This window comes from Dendrobates tinctorius, unplaced genomic scaffold (genome assembly GCF_039654945.1).
Source record: "Dendrobates tinctorius isolate UK_male_01 unplaced genomic scaffold, ASM3965494v1 ptg000022l, whole genome shotgun sequence".
In the NCBI taxonomy this organism is placed as follows: domain Eukaryota; kingdom Metazoa; phylum Chordata; class Amphibia; order Anura; family Dendrobatidae; genus Dendrobates; species Dendrobates tinctorius.
Genome location: NW_027361690.1, coordinates 61,862,222 through 61,879,835, shown reverse-complemented (window position 1 = coordinate 61,879,835; position 17,614 = coordinate 61,862,222). Strand labels below are relative to the sequence as shown.

At 48.1% G+C, this 17,614-nt stretch overlaps 1 protein-coding gene across 1 annotated transcript in view; it reads right to left on the bottom strand.

Annotated features, from left to right (window-relative positions):
* KLHL25 (kelch like family member 25) overlaps positions 1 to 17,614 on the bottom strand; it is a 61,319-nt gene that overhangs the window by 9,501 nt on the left and 34,204 nt on the right. The gene's annotated exons all lie outside the window — the stretch shown is intronic.

The window sequence follows — 17,614 nt, the reverse complement described above, 5'->3', positions numbered from 1 at the left end:
AAAAAGAAAAAAAAACAGTTCATAAATTTTTTGCTAAAATACCAACATATGTAGATACTTCTATGGCTCCAGGTTGTAACCTATATTAGTAGCCATTATTTTTGCTCATTAAAAAGGATTTATTTGCATAGTTTTTCTTGCATCTGTCCATTTACTGCAAATGAACAAAGACTAAAAGTAACAGCACAAAATTTTATGCAAGCTCATAATTGTTTTAAGAAAACCAGAACGAGATATAAAAGCAGCATACATTCTGAAGGAAACTGACTTTTATAGCAAAAACATATGTTCTAACAATCCCAGGCAGTCACCCTTATGTAATTCAGGATGAAGGCGGAAAGTAGAAGACCAATTTACTATAGGAGTAGATAATTATTTTGTCCCCCTCACTTAAAAAAAAAAAAAAAAAAAAAAAAAGAAGACAGACCCTGGTTCTCAATACTCAACCTCCAGGACTGTGGACCAGTTTCATCAGGACTTGCCTTAGATTGTAGGGGGCAAAATAACAGGTTCTAAAACTACTCAACAATTACTACCTAAGGCTAGTTTCATACTAGCGTTAGGAGGCACAGCGCAGGTCCGCCGCTAAGCTCCACCCCAGCCTCCTCTGGTCAGCTCCTCCTATGGGCGCATGATGCTGCATGTGACCAGCGTACCATATATTTAGCGTTGGGTACGCTGGCCGTGCGCCGATATGGTTTTGCCGGCGCATGCGCCCTTTTTGTGCTGCGCCGACGTGCACCATGTTGCATTTTTGTGCGCTCGGCCCAGCGCAAAAAGCGCGCGTGCGCCGGCAAAACCATACCAGCGCACATCCAGCGTACCCAACACTAAATATGGGGTACGCTGGTTGCATGCAGCATCATGCGCCCATAGGACGAGCTGACTGGAGGAGGCGGAGCTTAGCGGCGGCCCTGCGCCTCCCAACGCTAGTGTGAAACTAGCCTAAATTCATATCAGAGGTTCCAAGTCTGTGATATGTCCTTAAAGAAGAGTAGCAGATCGTACACCTCAAAGTGGGGCCCCGAGCTCCATTATCCAAAAAAGTCTAATGCCAAATTGCTAAAGCATTAGTCCACGCTGCAGGTCCGGCCTAAACTACAGGTCAATTGGCTGGCATATATGACTAGATAGATCAACTTTCAGGTTGCCCTAAAATTTAGGAACATGACAGGTAGTCTTGGTCAGAACATTCATGTCAACAGCAAATCTAACTACAAGAATTGCTCCACACCTGACCTGGGCTTTCAAACAAGGGAATGTGTTATTTTGGGAGGGTTATTATGGTGGTTACTGTGATTTGGGAATCATTGCTGTAAGGCATTTTCTCACCTAACTTGACACTTCATTAATAGGAGTGGAAATAAATCTAGAGAGACATTTCGGGAGGGGGAATATAAAGAGATCATTGCACTGTGGTTCCTTCAGACAATAAGATGGAAAGCAATAGCTTCCCCACGTGGTCTCCGATCTGCCTTCTTCTGACCATTTTCCAGTTAGGATACATAATCCGCCATTACGCATTTGCAAATATAAGCAACAGATATGCATTTCAGCATTTACCAGCGGCATCAGTCCAAATGATTAGCAAGACATCTCCCGGGGCCTGACATGACATCATCTGTCAAGTGGTTGCTCTGTGAAACATTTTCTATCCTGCTGAGGGACTTACATTACCACAATAGTATTTGCTTAGTGAAGTCATCGAACATATAAATTAAAAGAAGCTCAGAAATTGTGCATACCTTGCACAAAACACAATGGCGAGTGACTCATTGCAATTCATGGGCAGATCAATGTGCTGCCATATCCCAATGTAATGATTTGGGATGGAACCTGCAGAGCATTATGTGAACAATATATACAGCTCATCTCCTGCAATTACACATATAATGACAGCATATACTTACATGAAAGCAAAGAAAAAAAAAATGCGACCAGGCGCATTAAGCTGTAAAAGCCAAATATTAGAAATGTATAGGGAAAAAAAAATACAGTTCACATTTCCCTGCCACCACTTTCCCATAACTCACTGTTGGATGTCTAGGCTCCCCAGTAGGGTGCCTGGCGCTCCCACAGGCGTCTGAGCAGGGTGCCCCAGCGCTCCCACCAAGGTAAACATAAGTTACACTACCCTTCCTGTTCATTTATACAGGGAGAAAAAACCCTTGTTTGTAGCCTTAAGTTCTTTGATTTACAAAAAGATTTCAGTTGACCTAATGATCAAGCAATTGAGAATTAAGCGAGAACCAAACTACCCTACTTGTACCTACACATGCTCATTCAGCCATTTCTCCCATATCCAACCTTGAAGCCTTCTCCTTTCTACTCTGAATAATGGAAATATAGGATCCATGTTCTCATGATCTTGGAAAGCTGGGGCCCCCAGTGATAGGCTATTAATGGCACATCCCAACACATGAGTTTCCAGTGCAGGTATTAATACTCAAGTACAAGGAAGGCACTTCATATACAGTGCCTACAAGTAGTATTCAACCCCCTGCAGATTTAGCAGGTTTGATAAGATGCAAATAAGTTAGAGCCTTCAAACTTCACACAAGAGCAGGATTTATTAACAGATGCATGAATCTTACAAACCAAAAAATTATGTTGCTCAGTTAAATTTTAATAAATTTTAAACATACAAGTGTGGGTCAATTATTATTCAACCCCTAGGTTTAATATTTTGTGGAATAACCCTTGTTTGCAATTACAGCTAATAATCGTCTTTTATAAGACCTGATCAGGCCGGCACAAGTCTCTGGAGTTATCTTGGCCCACTCCTCCATGCAGATCTTCTCCAAGTTATCTAGGTTCTTTGGGTGTCTCATGTGGACTTTAATCTTGAGCTCCTTCCACAATTTTCAATTGGGTTAAGGTCAGGAGACTGACTAGGCCACTCCAACACCTTGATTTTTTGCCTCTTGAACCAGGCCTTGGTTTTCTTGGCTGTGTGCTTTTGGTCGTTGTCTTGTTGAAAGATGAAATGACGACCGATCTTAAGATCCTTGATGGAGGAGCGGAGGTTCTTGGCCAAAATCTCCAGGTAGGCCGTGCTATCCATCTTCCCATGGATGCAGGCCAGATGGCCAGGCCCCTTGGCTAAGAAACAGCCCCACAGCATGATGCTGCCACCACCATGCTTGACTGTAGGGATGGTATTCTTGGGGTCGTATGCAGTGCCATCCAGTCTCCAAACATCACGTGTGGTTGGCACCAAAGATCTCAATCTTGGTCTCATCAGACCAGAGAACCTTGAACCAGTCTGTCTCAGAGTCCTCCAAGTGATCATGAGCAAACTGTAGACGAGCCTTGACACGACGCTTTGAAAGTAAAGGTACCTTACGGGCTCGTCTGGAACGGAGACCATTGCGGTGTAGTACGTTACTTATGGTATTGACTGAAACCAATGTCCCCACTGCCATGAGATCTTCCCGGAGCTCCTTCCTTGTTGTCCTTGGGTTAGCCTTGACTCTTCGGACAAGCCTGGCCTCGGCATGGGAGGAAACTTTCAAAGGCTGTCCAGGCCGTGGAAGGCTAACAGTAGTTCCATAAGCCTTCCACTTCCGGATGATGCTCCCAACAGTGGAGACAGGTAGGCCCAACTCCTTGGAAAGGGTTTTGTACCCCTTGCCAGCCTTGTGACCCTCCACGATCTTGTCTCTGATGGCCTTGGAATGCTCCTTTGTCTTTCCCATGTTGACCATGTATGAGTGCTGTTCACAAGTTTGGGGAGGGTCTTAAATAGTCAGAAAAGGCTCGAAAAAGAGATAATTAATCCAAACATGTGAAGCTCATTGTTCTTTGTGCCTGAAATACTTCTTAATACTTTAGGGCAGGGGTCCCCAACCGCCGGTCCGCGGCCCAGCACCGGGCCGTTGCAGTGCCCTTGCCGGTCCGCGGACACAAGGGGAGCCGGGGGGCGGTGCAGCAGCTGATACTCACCCTGCATCCCGCGGCGGCTTCATCCAGCGCTGAGCGGTCACGTGCTACCGCTCATTTAAGGTCATGAATATGGACGCCACTCCTCTCCTATAGGCGTGGCATCTATATTCATGGTCCTTAATGAGCGGTAGCACGTGACCGCTCCGCACAGGAAGAAGCTGAAGCGCCGCGAGATGCAGGGACGTGCAGCGACGGGAAGGAAGTTCAGCGACGTGAGGGTAAGTATGATGGGGAGGATGGGGGAGCCAAGCGGAGCCATAAATATAAGGGAGAGAGAGTGGGAGCGGAGCCATATACACAGGGGAGGGAGAATGGGAGCGGAGCCATATACACAGGGGAGGGAGAATGGGAGCGGAGCCATATACACAGGGGAGGGAGAATGGGAGCGGAGCCATATACACAGGGGAGGGAGAATGGGAGCGGAGCCATATACACAGGGGAGGGAGAATGGGAGCGGAGCCATATATACAAGGGAGGGAGAATGGGAGCGGAGCCATATACACAGGGGAGGGAGAATGGGAGCGGAGCCATATATACAAGGGAGGGAGAATGGGAGCGGAGCCATATACACAGGAGGGAGAATGGGAGCGGCGCTATATATACAAGGGAGGGAGAGTGGGAGCGGAGCCATATACACAGGGGAGGGAGAATGGGAGCGGAGCCATATACACAGGAGGGAGAATGGGAGCGGCGCTATATATACAAGGGAGGGAGAGTGGGAGCGGAGCCATATACACAGGGGAGGGAGAATGGGAGCGGAGCCATATATACAAGGGAGGGAGAGTGGGAGCGGAGCCATAAATACAAGGGAGGGAGAGTGGGAGCGGAGCCATAAATACAAGGGAGGGAGAGTAGGAGCGGAGCCATATACACAGGGGAGGGAGAATGGGAGCGGAGCCATATACACAGGAGGGAGAATGGGAGCGGAGCCATATACACAGGGGAGGGAGAATGGGAGCGGAGCCATATACACAGGGGAGGGAGAATGGGAGCGGAGCCATATACACAGGGGAGGGAGAATGGGAGCGGAGCCATATACACAGGGGAGGGAGAATGGAAGCGGAGCCATATACACAGGAGGGAGAATGGGAGCGGAGCCATATACACAGGGGAGGGAGAATGGAAGCGGAGCCATATATACAAGGGAGGGAGAGTGGGAGCAGAGCCATATATACAAGGGAGGGAGAGTGGGAGCGGAGCCATATATACAAGGGAGGGAGAGTGGGAGCAGAGCCATATATACAAGGGAGGGAGAGTGGGAGCAGAGCCATATATACAAGGGAGGGAGACTGGGAGCGGAGCCATATATACAAGGGAGGGAGAGTGGGAGCGGAGCCATATATACAGGGGAGGGAGAGTGGGAGCGGAGCCATATATACAAGGGAGGCCGGGAGAGTGGAAGCAGAGCCATATATACAAGGGAGGGAGAGTGGGAGCGGAGCCATATATACAAGGGAGGGAGAGTGGGAGCAGAGCCATATATACAAAGGAGGGAGAGTGGAAGCAGAGCCATATATACAAAGGAGGGAGAATGGGAGCGGAGCCATATATACAGGGGAGGCCGGGAGACTGGGAGCGGAGCCATATACTGTATACAAGGGAGGGAGAGTGGGAGCAGAGCCATATATACAAGGGAGGGAGAGTGGGAGCAGAGCCATATATACAAGGGAGGGAGACTGGGAGCGGAGCCATATATACTAGGGAGGCCGGGAGAGTGGGAGCAGAGCCATATATACAAGGGAGGGAGAGTGGGAGCGGAGCCATATATACAGGGGAGGGAGAGTGGGAGCGGAGCCATATATACAAGGGAGGCCGGGAGAGTGGGAGCAGAGCCATATATACAAGGGAGGGAGAGTGGGAGCAGAGCCATATATACTAGGGAGGCCGGGAGAGTGGGAGCAGAGCCATATATACAAGGGAGGGAGAGTGGGAGCGGAGCCATATATACAAGGGAGGGAGAGTGGGAGCGGAGCCATATATACAAGGGAGGCCGGGAGAGTGGGAGCAGAGCCATGTATACAAGGGAGGGAGAGTGGGAGCGGAGCCATGCATACAGGATGGGACGGGGAGCCATGTATACAGGATAGAAGAGTGGGAGCAGAGCCATGCATACAGGATGGGAGGATGGGAGCGGAGCCATGTATACAGGATGGGAGAGTGGGAGCAGAGCCATGTATACAGGATGGGACAGGGGAGCCATGCATACAACAGGGGGAGCCACACAGAGCTGGACGGGGGGGACCACACATACATTTTCTGATGATTAGAAAATAATCAGCATGTACAGTACTCCAGTACAATTGTTCTTAAGTGCTCAATGCTCCATTTCCTTGTAGGTTCCAATCATCATTAGCAGTGACGGTCATCAGTAGAAGTAGCCCAGTGCTCCCACTGAAACAGAAACAAGCCAGGTGCTCCCACTCATTCAAAACCTATGGTGAGTTGAGTCACATTAAAAATGTTATAATTAAATGATAAATATGCACTGCTAAACTACAACCGCGTCCATAGCCCCGCCCCTTATGACCAAAGCCCCGCCCCTGTCACACCTCCATCCCCGCCCTGCCGGGCCATGGAAGAATGGTCTTGGTTCAAGGCGGTCCCTGGTGCAAAAAAGGTTAGGGACCACTGCTTTAGGGGAACCAAACAGAATTCTGGTGGTTTGAGGGGTTGAATAATAAATGACCCTCTGAATAAACTTTTCACAATTTAAAAAAAAAATTAAACAAAGAAATAACATTCTTTTTTGCTGCAGTGCATTTCACACTTCCAGGCTGATCTACAGTCCAAATGTCACAATGCCAAGTTAATTCCGAATGTGTAAACCTGCTAAATCTGCAGGGGGTTGAATACTACTTGTAGGCACTGTATTGCATCTTATTACACGTCTCCGCAGGAATCAGATAGAGAAACGTATGACGATACGGTATATAAAGGTACAGCAGAGATTATTGCATAAGTAGAGTATCGTGCTTGCAGACAATTCGGAGCTTGCATGAAGCCTTAGCCATGGATTTCTGAGCAAGTAGATAGGATGCATCAAAGAAGACTTCGGAATCTGTCTTCCCAGCATCTTTCCTGCCATTTAGCTACTTACAACACTGGCAAAAAAACATCATTTGTGTCTTGTATAGCTATTACCAAGTAATTAGCTCTGAGGCGATGCACCAGTGATCCTATTCTAACAAAGGAGTCCTTCACGTTCCAGCTGTCAGTCATGTCGTACAAGCCTCCACATTGTAGTATTAGAAGATGCTGCACACAAAGTGTGAATGGCAACAAATCACTAACGGACAATGACTACTACACCATCTTCAGGTGACACACCAAGTTGACAATTATCCACAGATCCTGGCGCCACTTACACCTCAGGTACACAAAGAGCTGCCATATGATACCAAGAAACTTTCCTTGACCCTTTTAATGCTGCAGCAAATATTGCCAATCTGTCATCCCTATAACATCCAGTACATCTACAACCAGTATCTTACACGTCGCTATTAGTTGCTAGTGTGATTTGGATTTTGCTGTTCTTAAGAAAGCTGAACGTTTTGGCGGTCATCATTGCAACAGACTCTGAACTGAGTGGCAGTGCACATGTGCAACTATCCGCTCCATTCAGCACCTTCTAAATGCAGTTATGCCCTTAGAGGAGAATAGAGACCACAATTTCATTGTCCTGGAGAAAAAAAAAAAATCTTAGTTACTTAGGCCTGTTTCACACTTCCGTTTTTTGATATTAGTCAAAATCCACTAGTTTTCGAAAAAAACGGATCCGCCAAAAAAGGGGCGGATCCGTTTTTCTCCCCCACAGACTTACATTAGCGGCGGATCTTGACTTACGGTCGTCCGTCCCACCCTTTTTTTGACGGATCCGTCAAAATTTAAGCGTCTCCCGTGCGGATGGGACGGACTCTGCAACGTTTTTTCCGAGCAACGGTCCACTAATTTATATTGCGCATGCCCGGCAGATTCGCTGGAGCAGGGCTTTTAACCCGAGTAGCGTTCCGGAACAGCCGTGCAAAGAAAAAAAAAAGAAAGTCTCTCTCGTTTTCCTTTAAATTTCGGTCACTACCTGCTAAAGCGGATCCGTCCAAGAACGGATCCGGTGGCATCCGTTTGCGACACAAAGCTGACGGATCCATTTTTTTAACAACATGGCGGATTTGGACTGACGTCAAATACCTGAAATGTGAAACAAGCCTTCCCGGTAACAAGATTTTACAGAGCCCATGACAGCTCCACCTGAGAGAGAGGGTATCCGCCCACCAGGACAGGAAACCCACTGAATAAAAAGGCGGTACCTCTCCGCCGCATCAGTTTGCGTTTCAGAGCATGAGAGGACCTCCAGACAGTATCATAACGGTCAGCAAATACATTTTCCTTAACATTCTTAAAAGTGAACACCACAAGTGATAAAGCGAGTGAGGGAATATAAGGGTGCTGTCATGGGCTCTGTAAAATCCCGTTACTGGTAAGTAACTAAGGTTTTTTTTCTCTTCTCGCATGACAGCATCACCTGAGAATTAAATAGATCGAAAGCACCCTAGGGAGGGATCACATCTTGCAATAACTTCATCCCAAAGGACAGGTCAACAGAGGAGGACAGTTTGAGGCGATTGTCTTACCCTTCCACCTTATGTAGAGACTATGTGGCTGCCTTACATATTTTGTTGAACGACACCTCAACTCTATCAGCCCAGGAGGTCGCCATGGCCCTGGTGGAATGGGCTTTCAGGAACCAGCCTATTACTAGAGGTGTATGCTAAGCTAATGGCATCCCTTAATTATCTAGCTATTGTCCCCCTTGTAACACCAAGCCCCTTCCTGATTCCCTGGAATGACACAAATAAGGCCTCAAGCTTTCTTCATTGCCTAGTTCTAAAGGTACTGTCACACTTAGCGATGCACCAGCGATCCCGACCAGCGATATGACGCGGTCAGAATCGCTGGTGCATCGCCAAGTGGTCGCAAGTGAGCTGCCACACAGGCAGATCTCACCAGCGACATAGCAGGGGTCGGAGGTTGCTACTTACATGTCACACTAGGCGATCCTGACGTCCTCCCGCCCGGCTCCACATTCGTCGCTCGTCTCTCCACAGGAAGCGCCGCAGGAAGCCGACGATGAGAAACAGTCCTGGACGTTCTCCCGCGATCAGCGATAACCAACGGGGGAGCGGGTCGTAGGCAAGTATCACACACAGTGATATCGCTATAACGTCACAAGTTATAGCGATATTGCTAGCGATATCGCTAAGTGTGACAGTACCTTAAGTACTGCAAATCAAGGCCCTCCTGACGTCTAGTGTGTGAAGTCTGTGTTCCTCTGCAGTCTTTGGCCTTCTACAGCAGGAGGGAAGAACTACCTCCTGACTCCTATGAAACTTTGAGGCCAGTTTGGGGAGATATGCTGGATCTGGCCTCAAAACCACTCAATCATCTGATACCTGCATAAATGTATGATTAATGGATAGAGCCTGCAAATCACTAACCCTGCGGGCTGACGTCAGGGCCACTAGTATCAATGTTTTAGTGCAGTTTATCTGACACTTCATGTCACGGCTCAAAGGGCGATCTTGTTAAGGCTTCCAGGACTAGATTTAAGTCCCTTGGGGACACCTTTAGAGCTGGCATAGGTCTTGACCTCTGGCATGCTTTAATGAACCTAGCCACCCACTTATCCGCCACCAGGTTATAGTTGTATAGGGCCGCTAAGGTGGATACCTGCACCTTAAGGGTGCTGGTGGTAGGCCCATCTCCATACTCCTCTGAAGGAACTCTAATATAGCTCTGATTGGGATTCTAACCCCCAACAGACTGCCCCGAAAAAGGTAAGAACTTGGCCCATATCCTGCCATATATTTTAGTTGTTATAGGCTTTCTAATCTGCATCAGGGTAGCGACTAAGGCCAGGGGAACCATTTTTGTGCCATCAGGGCCCGCTCAAATCCAGGCCATCAAATGTAGACCTGAGTTCTGAGGATGCGACACCGGGCCCAGCCTGAGGAGACCCCGAACGTCTGGGAGAATCCAGGAATCCAACAAGGACATCCTCCTCATCCATGAGAACCAGTGTCTCTTGCGCCAGAACAGAGCAAAGAGGATGACATCCACTCCTTCCTCCCAAATCTTCCTCAGAACTGGCGGGATCTACATTAATAGAGAAAATGCATAAGCCAGTTGGAAACTCAAAGGAATCTGTAGTGCGTCCACTGCATATGTTTTTTCTTTTGAGTTTAAAGAGCAGTAGACTTCACCAACAGAAAGACAATTTCTGGCTGCCCCCAAAGATCCACGATCTGCTGAAAAATTGACGGATCCAGTTCCCATTCTCCCTGTTTTAAGGTTCTCCGGTTGAGGAAATCTGCTTCCTCGTTTTCCTTTACCTTAATGTGTAGGGCCGATAGTTGTAGCTGATGTTACTCCATAACATGGAGAATCTCTCGAGCTAACCGCATTAGGGACCCGGACCTTTTACCCCCCCTGGTGATTGATATAGGCAACTGAAGTTCGGTTGTCTAACATTATTCAAACAGGTTTTCCTTCTCAATGGGGGAAGAAACTCTATTGCTGCCTTCTTGCCAGCAGCTCGTTGTAATTTGAGGAAAGACCAGCTTCTGCCTCTGACCAAATCCACTGGACTATATGGTCCCTGAGATGTGCTCCCCATCCTTCTGCGCTTGCATCAGTGAAGATCACGTCCGATATCTGGTGGGACCATGGAATTCTCCGCGACAGATTTCTTGGATCCTGCCACCAGGTCATGGAGTCTATCACTTCCTGGGAGAGAATACTCTTCCCCTCTAGGCATCCAGCAAGCTTCCTTTCTTCCTCTAGGACATCTTGCTGCAAGGCCCTGGAATGACGCGGAGCCAACTGTACTGCTGGAATGCATAACATCACTGATCCTAGTAGGGACATAGCTTTCCTAAGGGACATGATCGGATTGGTCAATGCTGCTGATACCGGGGCTAGAATTCTGTCTTGCTTCTCCTCTGGTAGAAGACAGACCTCTGTTGTGAATTCGCCTTCTGGCCTCCCTCTGGTTATTACTGAAGGTAGTGGAGCTGGTCAGATCGACAGAAGGGTTGCGAGTTCTCTTTCTGGGCTCACTCTTGTGGTTACTGGAGGTAATGGAGCTGATCTGATTGACAGAGGCTTGCCACCGGATAATGATGATGACGATTGGAGATCTGGTTTTTCAGATTGGGATTTAAGACAGCTGACTCCCTCTATCCCTGCTGGTGATTTGCTTCCTGTTCCTCCTGAGGTCTGATGAACAGCTCTGTCCCTGCATGTTTAGCTAACTGGTTTATTTGCCATTCTGTTTGCATTTGATCTGGGTTTTGTCTATCTCTTCTTGGTGCGGGTCAGCCAGCTCCGGCTGGGGCTGTGCTGAATCACCTCCCATATGTTACCGCTGGTACCAGTTTGTTTTATCCCCTGTTAGATTGGTATATTCTGAAAGCAGAGAAAAAAAGAGACCAGAGTGCTGATATAGTGGGGGGCGAAGTAGTGCGACTTCAGTGTTTTTTTTGCATCAGACGTGTTGGACTTTTTGCAGGGTTTTTTGCGTGATTGCAGACAGTGTCTTTCCTTTCCTGTCTAGTCAGTGTGGGCCCCATCATTTGCTCAGTCTATTTTCCTGCCTATGTTTGTGTTTTCAACTTGTCTCACTGACAATATATGTTTGGGGGCCATATATTCCTTTGGGGTCTGTTCTGGGGCAGTTTAGATTTCCCCTTCTTGGTTTAGGCTTAGTTAGCTCTCCGGCTGTGCCGAGGCGTCTAGGATCATCGTAGGTACGCTCCACGGCTACTGCTAGTTGTGTGGATAGGATCAGGGGTCTGCAATCCGCTTAGGTACCAACCTCTCTGGTTTTCTGTGGCTTAGCCTGGACCTGCTCTCCTCCTCGGTGACCCATTCATAACAGACCTCCTTCTCTGAGTCCAAAATAAGCCCTAAGAAGGCCCTTCGTCAGAGGAGGATGAATTTGTCAGGTCCAAATCCTCCCCCTTAAACTCTACTGATCTTTCAGATTGCTGACAGTAGTTCTGGCTTCCCCTCTACTCCTTGCCAAATCAGGTATTTTAAGGACTCCTGGCCTTCAGGTCCATAGCGAACCCAGGGGTAGTCTGCTTCATACACCTAGGGCAGAGTCTCTTTCTATAAGTACACAGTAAATCCCTCTTGCACAGGGCAAAATCACTATTCTGCTTTTCAGCGGCCTTCCCTAATAAAGGAATGAATACACAATGAAAGAGGACCTGTTTTAATACAGTACACTTTCAAGTAGATCACTCACCATTTAGCTGATTAATCTATGGTACCTGAGCTGGTTCCGAAGAACGTTTCCCCCCGGAAGGTGGGCTCATGTCCTGCCTTGCTTTTCAGGCTGGCCTTGCTGCTTGTACGACTGCCATCGTTGTGTCCTTGCCAACGCTGCTTGCGGCGCTGAAATGGTTCCTGTGTCGACTGCAGCTTAGATGATCATGGTGGTGGCAGCTGCCGTGGTAGCATCGGGCGACGCAGCTGTAGTTCATCCATGATCCGGGTTGCTGCAGGAAATGCCACCATCTTTCTGGGCACCTTCCCTTATATATCGGATCCAGCGCGCTGTATGCAGGGATCCTCATAGCCCTGAGCATGCGCAGTCCTGGATGGCTGCTGTAGTTCCAGGTGCGCTATGTCATCGGGATGCACCGGATATCATCCTGCGTTCCACGCAGACCCAGGCGGTCTCGCTTTCCGGCGCACTCAGCCCCAGGAGACGCCAACCTCATCCAGCGTCCCCAGCACGTGTGCAGACCTGGAAGCGAGTCCTGGAGCACATCGCTGGGGCGTTCCGGCAACCACTGGTGCACGCAGCCCGGGACCTTGTGGCGGCTAAGAGACATTTACCCAAGAGGTCTCAGCCTACATGGCGCTGCACCAACCTGCCGGTTGGTGTTACCTCATATCCAGACGTCATCCCTCGTTCCTGGACACCCCCCGGGTAAGTGTACGTTTCCTTCTGCAGGTTCCCACGACGCCATGAAACTGAACTGATGCGGAGGTTTCCTGTCCATGTGGGCGGATACCCTCTCAGGTGGTGCGGTCATACCTTAATGGTATGTGCCCACGAACTGGTTTTGCTGTGGGTTTGACATTGCATACTTATGCAGAGTAAAACATGCAGCGGAAAGCTGTTACAGCATAGATGGGATTTCAAGAAATCCCACGTCCACTACGCGTCCACAGACGCCTGTGTGTTATGAATGAGTCACCGTAGGAGGCAAAAACAGAAATACTAGCTAAGTCCAAAAAACCAGAGAAGTTGGCAGCTATCGGATTGCAGACCCCTGAACCTAACAACTAGCAGTAGCCGTGGGGGGTTCCTACGGTGCCCCAGACCGCTCGATCACAGCCGGAGAACTACATAGCCTAAAGACAGAAAGGGAAATCTAAACTGTCCCAGAGCAGACCCCAAAGCAATAGGCAGCCCCCAACATATAATGACGGTGAAGCAAGACGAAAAAACACTCACACAGATAGAAAGATAGGCTGAGCAAATGATGGGGCCCAAGCTAACTAAATAGGACAGAATAGAAAAGCTGCTGTCTGCAATCCGCCAAAACCCTCTCAAAAACAAGAGCCAACAGACTGATAGGGAAAAAAGCCCTGAAGACGCTAGGCTTCAAAAAGACTATATCAGTACTCAGGTATTATCTGAAGACAGAGCAAAAAGGAATTCAGCTCACCCAGCAGGGAAAGGCAGAAATCCAGAAAAACAAGGCAAAACAAAACCAAAACAGAGCAGGAATCAGGAGCAGGAATCAGACTGGACTCCAAGAATCCCTCAGAGTAATCACCCGCAAGGCAGAAGGGCGTCGGCTGCCTTATATCCAGTCAGCAATCCCAGTCATCATCATTCTGCTCAGGCGCTTTGTAATCAGCCTCACTACCTTCCTTCACCAGAAGAGGGAGTTCATCAGACCTCAATGGTGAAGGGGAAAATGAACTCACAACATCTGCGGATCACCCGGGGGAAACTGACATGTGGCACGTCTCTCCAGACCGCAGCACGTTAATTACACGAATAGAATGTATGGCATGTGGTGAATCTGCACGGTTCAGTAAATACATGTGGATTCACCTGCGTTCAATAGATGTTAGCACTTTGAACGCAGAGAACATACGCTGCGTCCAAAGCGCTCCTACTTACAGATCATGGGAACTTGGCCTAAAAGGAGTATGCCAGCCCAAATTACCTACCCAGTGGAAGAATATGATCGCGAGAGCGTGACACCCCAGCAATAAACCACCTATCACGGACCAAAAAAAAAAAAAAAACACCCTAAACCTGCCTAATAAACATAGTTATTCAAATAGTGTAAAAGCAATAGTGGGACCAAAACAAAGACCACCCAAAGAATGGAAGGTGTGTTCCCTTATAAAGGCTATGGGAAAGATTTCACTGAGGGACACAGAAACCATGTGATGCCCTTAAGCACTCCTTGAGATGGGAAAACTAATAAGAGTATTTCAGAAAGAAGAATTGCGATTCCTCAGGTTACGACCAGAACAACTGCTGCCTGCAGTAATGGAATATTCAGCCACAATTACTTTCTATTTGACCGGAAATACCACCAGCTCAGGAGCACAGCTATGGGGCATCCCTGTGCCCCATCTTAAGCTAACCTGTTCCTGGGCCGGTGAGAGGATTGTCTTCCAAGAATCGTTATCTAAATGGGGCTCCGATATTGCCTTTTGGGGACGTTTTATAGATTACATTTTCATTCTGTGAACAGGCACTGAAAATGGTTTGGGGCAATTTGTTGTTAAATTTAATGATAATTCTATTGATCATTTCTTTACGCATGAAATCTAATGTAATGAGTCTTCTCGATGTAGTTATTGGGAGGTATAATCAGGCTAAAGTACACAAAAAAAAAACAAAAAAACACAACAACAATGAGAAGCCTACCTCCAATAACCTCCTACACTGGAATAGTTATCACCTGGTATCCTTTAACAGAGGTATAGCTAGACGGCAGTATCTCAGACTCAGAAGAAAATGTTCAACAGATGCTTTATTCCACATCCAAGCTAGGGACCTCAAAGAGGATATACGGGATATTAGAAAAACAGTTTAATCTGTTTGCAACTACATGCCTGTCTGTTGTACCCGGCACTAGTCACTGACTGCTCCTGCCAAAGATTCAGCTACTTCCTGCCATCAGGGACAGGACAAGACTGCTGGTATCATGCTGATTGGGGATAGCCATCTGTCAATTAGGCAGCGGTAGCCAGCTGTCAATCAACATGACGCCAGTAGTGTCCTGCCAGAGAAACTGCTGCTCTGATGACAGGGATTGGCTGAATCTCTGGCAGGAGTTGTGAATTAACGGCCCCCAGGTACAACAGGCAGGTAGTTTCTTTTTTCTTTGTTCCCGGATTTCAAAATAGAGACTATCCCTTCTAGGCCTTGAATAATGCCTACAAGTACACTTCCCAAAAGGATAAACATTCACTTCTCATGCCCAAATTGAAACTAGATGCTTTATCAATTAATCGGATCATTGGAACACTTAACCCCTTTCTGACATCTGACGTACTATCCCGTCCACACCACCCGGGCCCCTATGAATGTGGACGGGATAGTACGTTGAGCCCTTTAATGAGATACCGCGGTGCTTAAGTTGCAGTGATCGCATTAAAATTCCGACGCCATCTCACCTTAGGTAAGATGGCGTCGGCCTCCCGGGCTGCGATCCCACCCCCCGGCCTCCAGAGCGCTGTGATTGGCTGTTCAATTTTCACCAGCCAATTGCAGCGTTCATTGGCTGAAACAATGAGGTCCTAGGCTAGGATCTGAGTACCCGGATTGGCGCGATCGCCAATCTAATCGATTACGCCAATCGCAGGGCACAGCGGTGGTATATTGCTGCTGTGCCCTGCCAGTAGCGGCCCGGATCGGTGCTGTATTAGCACCGATTCTGGGCCGGAGCCTGATACAGGCCCAGCAGGAGCTGGTTGGCGCGATCAACTAGATCGGTGATCGCACCAACCACAGGGCACAGCTGCTGTCACGCTGTGACCGCTCTGTGCCCTGCTGGTGACCTGGCCATGACCTGCTGTGAGCTCCGATCCTAGGCAGTTGCCATGGTCACCAGACAGAGCAGGGATTGGTGGATCGATGTCATCATTCGATCCCACCAATGACAGGTCACAGCAGCGATGTGACCGCTCTGTGACCTGTCCCTGACCTGCAGGTGACCTGTCTGACGTCTCTGCAGGGGTCTTCAATCTAGCTGAGGATTCCTGCAGAGGTCAGACGCAGCAAGAGCTGTTGCGCTGGGTATTGTGGTGCCACAGCAACCTGTAGCATCACAATCCCTGCAGAAAAAAAAGAGAAAAGAAGAAAAAAAAAAAAAAAAAAAAATTTTTACCCCCCTCCTCCTCTTTTGTGCCGCCGAGCATTGATCGGTGACAGTTCACCGATCAACACTCGTGCTTACTTTTTTTCCTTAGCCCCCTTTGCGCCACCTCCGTACACACATCCCGCAGCTGCAAAACTTTGATAAGTGACGCACATCACTTATCAAAGCTTGTGCCTGCCGTTTTTCATCTTCCTTTGTGCCACCTAACTACAACCCTAACTGCTGATTATTGCCCAATCTCTCTTCATCAGCAATATTAGAGTGTTGATATTTTACATAAATTCCAGTGTTCCGAATGGTCATGGCCCGGACGCGTTTTGAGACTATTCACAAATTTCTGCATTATACTGATAATGCACGGTGTCCCGCACGAGATGACCCCAACTTTGACCGTCTTTTCAAACGTTCAGCCGGTCATCGAACACTTCAACAAAAAGATTGCTGAAGTGTACGTGCCCAAAAGGGATATCTGCGTGGATGAGTCCTTGGTTCATTTCAAGGGAAGGCTGCGATTCCGTCAATACCTGCCCCGTAAGAGGGCCAGGTACGGAATCAAACCTGTCTGTGTACTGGGGTACAATAAAAACATGGGGGACGTTGATCTCTTCGATCAACTTCTTCAACTGTACAATGCTTTGAGGAAGGCCAAGTTATGGTATAAAAGCTGGCCATGCACGCCACAATGATACATCATACCTTCAGTTCCAGGAGGTAGTGGTTAAGGCCCTCCCTGATGTTTGGCACTCAGGAAGGAGCGGGCCCCAGTACTTCTGGAACTGAAGGTGCTCCTATTGTACCAGGTCAGCATTTTCCGGGGGTGGTCCAACCCAAAGAAAAGTTAAGCCGCAAAAAAGGAATACGCAGGGACACCATTTATCAATGCGACACCTGCCCCGAAAAACATGTCCTGTGTATGAAGGATTGCTTCAAATTGTACCACACCTCCATGCACTACAAATTTACATTAGATTAGTTTGGGGCACATCTAGATTTGTTGTTTGGGGGTCTATTATCCAAAATTATGTCACATGTGGGTTTTTTTTCCTGTTTAGGCACATCAGGGGCTCTGCAAACGGAACATAACGCTAGCAGACCATCAAAGTCCGCATTCCAAAACGTCACTACTTCCCTTTCAAGCCCCGACGTGTGCCTAAACAGTTTTTTTTCCACGTGTGGGGTACCAGCGCGCTCAGGACAAATTGGACAATTACTTTTGGGGTCCAATTTCTCCTGTTACTCTTGGGAAA